Raw genomic sequence first — 9,148 nt, 5'->3', positions numbered from 1 at the left:
AAAAAAATGACTAAAATACCCCCAAAACCTAAAAATAAACTAAAATGCCACCTAAACCTAAAAAATCACTGAAATATCCCCGAAACCTAAAAAATGACCAAAATAACCTCAAAGCCTAAAATTGACCAAAATATCCCCAAAATCTAAAAAATGACCAAAATACCCCCTAAACCCAAAAAATGACCAAAATACCCCTGAAACCTAAAAAATGACCAAAATACCCTTAAACCTAGAAATTGTCAAAAATACCACTAAACCTTTAAAATGACCTAAATAAACTCAAAACCTCTAAAATGACTAGAATAACTCGAAACCTCTAAAATTACCAAAAATACCACCGAAATTTAAAAAATGACCAAAATAGCCCAAAAAGTTTAGTCAAAACCATAACCGCACTGCTTCTTATTTTTGTGATCACATGTACGATATGGTGTATAAGATGTGGTTTGAAGTCGGTATATTTTTCAAATTTTGGACCTTTCCCGCCCAACCAAAAACTAATTTTTCCTTTTGTTGTGGTCCAAGTTTTAAACTATTGGGCTAGTTTTTCTTTATTTTGGGTTGGGTTTCCTAATTAACACTTGCTATGGTTATTAATTTTTTTTTTTTTGAAAACTAGGGTTATTAAACTATTAATATATATATATATATATACATATGTGTGTATATATATATATATGTATAGATATATATATGAAAATTCTGATAGTAGACTATCAGTAGGAATATAATTTAAATTTCTAAAACTTTGATGATAAAGTTTTATCTAAATTAAATTATTGTTAAATCTTATCTCTTAGTCAAGTGTCTTGTAGTTTAATCTATACTATCTATATGAGGATTCTCCTATTTGGACTGGATTTTTATGTGGTTCAGAAATACTCTTAAATGTTATGTTTAACAGGGAAAATCTTGAGGATGATGTGGAAAAATTATATTTTCGACTCCACTTAAAATACCTAAAAAATAAGACACTTTCTTACTAATCTATATGTAAAAAAAAAAAAAAAAAAAAAAAAAAAAAAAAACCTTATCCAAAATGTTTTTTTTTTAAGGAAAAGAAAAATATGACATTAGACAAAAAAAAAAAAAAAAAAAAAGCCTCATGGCACGCTCAAAATGCATGTGATGAGACTAGTATCTTAATAAAATATTAATTTAATAAGATACAACTTGAGGAAAAAAACAAAAACAAAAATGTAAGGTGTGTGAGATTTAAGTTAAAAATTTTTTGGTGATAGACTTTTAGTTTAATTTAAATTAAACAGTTATTAAATGTTATCTCTTAATTTGAGAAAATATATCATAACAAATAAGGGAAGTGCTACTGCAATGTTTTCACAACAAAGCATAGATGGTAAGTTGTTATTGGTTCTATTTTAAACCTATCATTGAAATTATTTTTTTGGCTAACAATAACAACCCATAATAACTTGCCATGTGTGATTTGTTATGAAAGTGTTGTGAAATTGTTATGGACATAACATTTCTTTAACAAATAATATAAAATTAATTTACAAATTAGTTTTTTTTTTTAAATGTTGATAATGGACTTTGTTGAAGGCCAATTTTTTGTCATTAATCAAGCCCATGCTCTAGTTTTAAGACTTGGGCTCTACAAGGCCATAATAGAGTTATGGGTGAGTTGGGTTTGGTTCCACCGCCGAAGATAAATCCAATTCACAGAATCAACCTATGCGCAAACACAAATCCAAAAATCCAAGAGGGAAAAATACATATATGTATATCAAGGAACTAAAAGAATTAGAGAGAAAAACGAATAGTTTAATGGATTTATTATTTATTTGTGAATCTAAAAATATTGGTTCCTAGAACCACAAGACCTTTGAATCCCAAGTTCCATAGACTTCAATAGACCCTTTAGAATCGACAAGACTTGTGAGACATAGAAGCCTAGATCAAAGTTGTTTTCAAAAATACAAGTTCTATAAGTATAGATTTTACTTTCTGCAATGCTTCTTTTTCTTAGGGAGTCTAGGGAAAAACTCCACAAAGCCTATAAATCCCAAACTTCATAGACTTAAGTAGGTCCTTGAGACTTTACAAGACTTATGAGATCTGGAACCTTAGATCAGTGTGGAGCTCCCAAGTATTTTTGCAAGTTGAAATTTCTATTCACACAATATTTCTTTCCAAGGTCCTTGACCTGGGCTTGTGTTTCTTACTTATTTTTCTTGATACAATGCAGATATTAGACGCTCAGTGTTTTTCCTCCCTCCTTTCTCTTCTCCTTTAATGTTCCTTTATAGTGGGTATGATTTGGTTCGTTAAAACGATGTAGTCTTTAGTTCGTCGGATCAACCATGGCTTCCTACCATGAATATGAAGGAGCTTGGTGGGCCTTTTTTCCTCTTTTCACTCTTGTTTTGTTTTTCTGGTAACCCACATCCGAAAGTATTTTAATTATTTTCTCTTTATAGAAAGTTATAGATCAGATGCCATTTGAGTTCAAAGAGGAAATAACCCATTCTTCAAGGTTGAGAAAGAGACATTTCGAAGGTTTCTTAGGCTGATAGCAACTTCTCTTGTTGGCTCTTTTTCTTGAAAGTAGTATAAATGTTTTTTTTTTTTTTTGGTGAACTCCAAAAGTCTTCCAAGCATCTTTCTCCTTTTGTTTTCCCCCCTCTAACCGAGGTCTCTCGAATCTTTTCCTATAGATTAGTTAATTTCAATTCCAAAGTTTCAATACCTTTTGGAGTATAGTGCATCTCCTTCATTCTTCTCTCACCAAGAAACTCGATTTTGGTGATTGGTTCCTTGGTGGGCTTCTTGCACAATTTCTTGTTGATTTTGGTGGACTCATGAATAGTAGCAAAGCTAAATAGTAAAACAAGCTAGTTCTAAACACACACTTAAGTTTAGAATTTTATCATTTAAATGATAAAATTTTACCTAAATTAAACCGTTATTAAATATTATCCTTTAATTTGAGGAAATATATCATAAAAAAATGATATAAAATTAATTTACTAATTAGTAAGAGTAACCACTTGGTGCAATTATGGCTTCTAAGTCTAACTTTTATTAATTCTCGTAATAGAATTGGACCTTTTAGTATTAGAATTTTGATTAGACTTTTTTCTGTAAAAGGTCTTTAGATAAAAGGTTGTAGATATCATATACTATATAGTGAAAGTTGGGCTTAAAAATCGTAACTGTGCTAATTAAGTGGTTGCACCAAATTACAAAAATTCATTAAATTTCATTTTAAAAAATTAATTTAGTTGGTTAGTGTCACTAATCATTGTAAATTATCTTAATCGGTATCAAACTTTTTGTTTTCTCCAAACGTATATATCCCCCAAAAAAAAACATTGTTGGTGAGGATAAAAATTTGACACGTAGAAGAAAAGTTTGATACATATGATATAAAATTAGTTTTTTTTTTCTTATAAAAATTTTAAACCTCCCATAAAAAAAATTTTAAGCGAAAGGATTAGTGTCCCAAATTAATTAATGAGTTTGAATAGCACGCAAAATGGTATGTAGGATATATATCCCCCAAAAGAAACATTGTTGGTGAAGATAAAAATTTGACATGTAGAAGAAAAGTTTGATACATATGATATAAAATTAGGTTTTTTTTTTTTTTTTTTTTTTTCTTATAAAAATTTTAAACCTCCCATAAAAAAAAAAAAAAAATAAGCGATAGGATTAGTGTCCCAAATTAATTAATGAGTTTGAATACACAAAATGGAATGTAGAATATGGTGATACATCGAGTGTAATATTTAATTTTTTGTTGTTATCTAATTTTTTTTTTGCAATTTAGTTTCTTTAAAACTCTATATTAACGTAGACTTCAAGAAGTTTAGGGTATTTGATTTTTACTTGGTTTCCTTTTAGGTGAAGTGCTTATATATACACAGTTTTTTTTTTTTTTTTTTTTTTCAATTCTCTAACCTAATGTATGGTTTTTTGGTTTAGTCTTCCATCCTTCTATCTACAGCACCTACAAAGGTATGTATTTGTATACTATGATCTTTTATTTTTATTTTTATTTTTTTATTATTATAGTAAAATTGAATAGGTTTTTGTTTAATTATTATAGCATATTTTACTTCTCAATTCTCATCATATCTTAAAGTTATTTTCAATTATCAATGCAAATTTATATTTGCCAAGGTTTTAACTTTTAGTTTTTTTTTTTTATTAAAAAAATCTTGAAGTTTTTGTGTGTATATATAAACCTTCTTTTTTCTTTTGTAGGGTGAAACTCGTCCAAGTTTTGGTGTCTCCTCCCCCATCTTTCGAAGAAAGAAAAAAATTCTCATGTGACTTTCTCAACTTTTATTTTTTAAAGTTTAGTAATTCGGATTGTTCTTGACTATATTTAATTATGGTTACCACCTAAATATGCTTTCAACTATTATTTTTTTGGATTGTTTATAATTATTGAATTCAAGGTTTTTGTATTCATATATGCGATGGTGATTACTTGAGTTTTAAAGCTTAATATATATTATGCAAACTCACGTAATACCTTTTTTTCTCAAAAAAAAGAAAAAAAAAAGAAAAGAAAAAGAGTTATATAGTTATCTTTCATCTTCCATTACTAGACTTATATTTAATTTTTTTTATTATTATTATATAAAATCCTCAGTCTTACGCAATATGCATTCATTAAGTAAAGAAAACAAAAAGAGTTATATAGTTATCTATAATCTTCCATTACTAGACTTATATTTGATTTTTTTATTATATAAAATCCTTTTTTTTTTAATGAGAATTATATTTAATCCTTAGTTTTACACAATATGCATTCATTATATAACTCAATGTAAAAGATTACTTTATTTTTATTATTCAATATTAATTTAATTAATAAAAATTTCTTTAGTTTACACATTATCCTTGATTAAGCCGTGCATTATAAGGGCATAATTCTAGTGAAAAATAAAAGAGTAAAATGATTGTGCACGTGGCATAAGGAGAGAATAAAAAAAATATAAAAGAAATAGAATATTGGAATATTTATTACTTAGTATATGAAATGTTTTAAGAAGAAATAAAATTTTAATAAAGGTATAATACAATCAGACCTCTCCAACTTTGAGTAATGAACCACGTACGTTTCATCTAGGTCGTTTTAGGATTAATTGGCTGAATTTGCTTATTCTTTCCTTATGCTTCTCACTTTCGGCTCCTCTTCTCCTTTATCTTTCTTATCCATCACTCTCTCTTTCTTTAAAAGTGAGAATGCGACTGTATTGTTCATATTGGGAACTATCCAAAAGGTAACTGTGTTGATGGTATGAAAAGGTACTCAAAAGAAGAAGGGGGCCAAAAAGCATTATAAGGTGGCACAGAACTTTTGAATGCATGCAACTTCCCTCTCATGTGAAGGTGACTTCTACACTTATGACCCTGTTTATTTTATTTTTTGTGGGTGTGATTATAACCTTCATATTTATTAAAATTGGAGAAAAAACACAATCAATCTCACAAGCGGTTCTAAGAATCTTGAAAGATTGAGATTATTGAAACAAAAAGACTTAACAGACTTAAGAAAGAGTATGAACTTATTTATCCCATGTAAACGGAATATTATATATAATTTTTACACAATAATTAATTATATTGGAAAAGTTTTTACAAGTCGCATGTCATGAGAGAGGAAAAAGGATAACATGCGCATCAGCATATGTAACTCCTCTTTCACATATATATGGACCCAACATGTAAGGAGTTTACGTCTTACCCCTATGTGATGGGTACAAAATATACTTTCTTGTAAGAGAGATCTTATGATACTATTTCATAAGATATGTACTTTTTTTTCCTATTAGAAGGTAACCGGCCACTATTTGATATCTTTTGTTAAAGTAGAAACAACCTAATTAAAGGTCTTCAATTGAATGCAAATAAAATACAAACTAATTCCTTAATGTATAGAGATATAATTATGTATGTTTTCTTTTACCCACATTTGTTTGTTAGTTATGTGATTTGTATAAATGATTTAATTGCTTAAATAATTAGTGTACACATAAATAATTATTAAAATGATCACACAATGGGTTGGAGATGATTTTTTTTTATCAAATTGATTTAAAGAAAAAATTAATACATCTCTATCAGCTTGGCAAATCACAATTTTATGTGAACTTTTGTGGTTGGATGCCTCATTGCCTTTTAATTTTTTATATTGATGGTTGTAGTAATACATGACAAGATACAAGAGAGTCAAAAGCGGGGTAATTTTTGAACTCTTGAACTAATTAGTAATTATGGCCATAAAAAAATGTTTCTATTTATCAATATTAAATATAAAACAGTGGAGTTAATTTTTTTAATATTTTAATAATAAATTTTAGATATAAAGTTTTTACTAGTTTAATTTGAATTCACTACTGAAATTCTTCTTTTGTTAACACATAACAACTAGTAACAATATGCCGTTTAAGATTTGTTATGAAAATGTTACGGTTATAACATTTCACTAATTTTATTGTTATTTTAAAGTATCATGGAATTATCATTTTTATTTTATATATACATACATACACACACATACATACATATATATATATATATATTTATATATATATATAATTTTTTTTTTATGCCCACGTGAAGAGTGTACATACACACACATATATATTTTATGCCCACGTGAAGAGTGAGTCTTGCATGTGATGCTTCATTCGTTACATTTGCCATGGAAACTTTATCGAAATTTAGTAAGAGGGAAGCTAGATAATGACGAATCACAAAGTTGAGGAAAGGAACCTAATGAAAGTGTACCACTAATGGTATGGAAGAGAGAGGAAGGCATTTCATAAAAATAATGGCGTTGCTGAAGGTGATCTTTGACTTACCGCATCTTGGAATTTTGCTTAAAATATTATTTTCTTCATCTAGAACGACATAAAACAATCTGAACGATCTCAATTTTTCACACCGAAAGGAATAAAACAATCTGAACCTTTCACACCGAAAGGAATAAAACAACAAAATAAATGAACAAAAATCTAGAACGAGGTAAAATGGTGCACGTAAACGGGTAAAATGAAATTCTGTCTTTGTAAAAGCTAAGTTATAGTTCAAGAATCAAGATTCTTTTTTGTGTTCATGCATGTTTTATATTTACTCGAATCAATTCCTAAGGGAGATTTTAGATTACCACGCACTAACGTATACATACACTTTGGGAATTCGAAATAGCTAGGTTTGTCGAAGTTTTTGAAATCGAAATATTCGTAAGTTTGAAAAACACTTCCGTACGTGGCTCTCTAATAAGCGCAAGCCATGACACACACAGACAGCCAAGGAACGTAAAAAACGAAAAAAGCATTTGCTTACACTCAATAATAAACTATCTAGAAAAAAAACACACACACACACACGTACACACAAAATAATAAACTGAGATTCACGTGTTCCAAGAATACAATTTAAAACCAACATAGCCTAACATTCCCGGAGGTAAGAGTTATCAATAAATCTTGATACGACTATTTTCACAAAATATTAAAATACTATGAGTAAAGATGTCAATGGTATGTTGGGAATATGTATGTTATACAATAAAAAAAACAACAAAATAAATGAATTACAAATAGTTTAGAGGTTTGATCACTTCGTTGTCCTTAGACATATTACTCTCACACAATTGATACAAAAGGGCTGATGCAAATTTGTTCCTAGGATACTAATAAGCCAAAAAAATTTCAAGTAATATTCTTGAGAAAATCCTTGTGAATTTCTATGAAATTGATGATTAAGTACTCAAAAAAATGAATATGAATCACTATTTATAGCTAAGAGGGTTATAATCTTTCAAAAGGTATTATTGGCGACTCACTTTGATTGATTTTAACGTTCACAAAACATTCTAACTGTTTGAGACACTCATAACCATTATTAAATTTTTTTGCAAAATATAGGTTTTTAAAGACTTTAATTCATCATCTGGGAATCTAGAGAACAAAGAGGTCAGAAAATAACCCACTATCGCTTTGACTAGTTGACAACCTATCAATCAAGAGTTGTGACTCTTTCAACTAGGATTGTAAATGAGCTGAGTTGAGCCGAATTGGGTATTAAAAGTTCAAATTTGTTCGTTTCTTTGGTGTAAAAAGAAACTATCAAGTTCTAACTTCCTACTAAGACACGATTTTCCCCCCTTTTTTTTTTATTGAAAATCTAAAATTTAGGACCAAATTAAAAAAATATAAAAAAAGAAAAGAAAAGGAAAATTGTGTCTTTGTAGGAAGTTAGAGTCTGATAGTTTTTTTATTTCTTTTTTTGAAAATCTAAAATTTAGAAGTAAAACTATGGTGAGGTGTAAAACATGGATTTAGGGACGAAGTCTGGACTTGGAGTTAGTAGGGTGGCTCTACTGCTCACTATGTGTGGTAGTTTTGGCCATTGACTTTATTGTTTAATTGCAATAGATTTTTGTTTAAAACTTTTTGAAGGGCCAAATTATTTATTTTTGATAAAATAGGTTGATTGGGCTTAATTTTTTTAAGCTTATTATTGGTAATTTTTGTTGCTAGGTTAATTTTTTTAAAGCTTGTATATATATATATTTTTTTTTTATTTAATCTATTAATTTTTTATGACCTTTAAAAGGTGAAAAATGCTAAACCTACAAAAATTTTACAAATTGCTAATGTGGTAAGTGGTTATTGGTAAGTAAAAAGTGATGCAAGTGCGCAAACCAACAAGAATTTGTTACCTCAATAGTTTGTAAAGACGTTGTAAAAAAGTTTGTACATACAACATTACTTTTAAAAGAATTGATGGCATTGTTAAGGGGGGTAATGTGTAATTTTATTAAACAAAATTGCTAAAATTAGTACCTACCTATTAATATACTAATATTTTTATATAAAAATAGTTGGGGGGGGGGGGTGGGGGGCATTACTCCCCCAAGTCCATTTGTAGCTCCATCCATGTGTGGATCACAAAAACATTGTTTTTTGAAATTTAGCTAAAATTTAGGAGTTTATAAATTGTTAATTTTACATATCTAATCTTATCATTCAAGTTATTTAAATATGTGAATTTGATGGCATTTTGGGTATTTAATTAAAATGAGGATCCCAAATAGGGAAATCCCCTTAAGTAGTAGTACAGACATCGTTAAATGATTTAAAAGCTTGTTTATGAATATATT

This window comes from Quercus lobata, chromosome 3 (assembly GCF_001633185.2).
Source record: "Quercus lobata isolate SW786 chromosome 3, ValleyOak3.0 Primary Assembly, whole genome shotgun sequence".
NCBI lineage: Eukaryota > Viridiplantae > Streptophyta > Magnoliopsida > Fagales > Fagaceae > Quercus > Quercus lobata.
The sequence above is the reverse complement of the archived record's forward strand: the minus strand, read 5'-3'. Positions refer to the sequence as shown.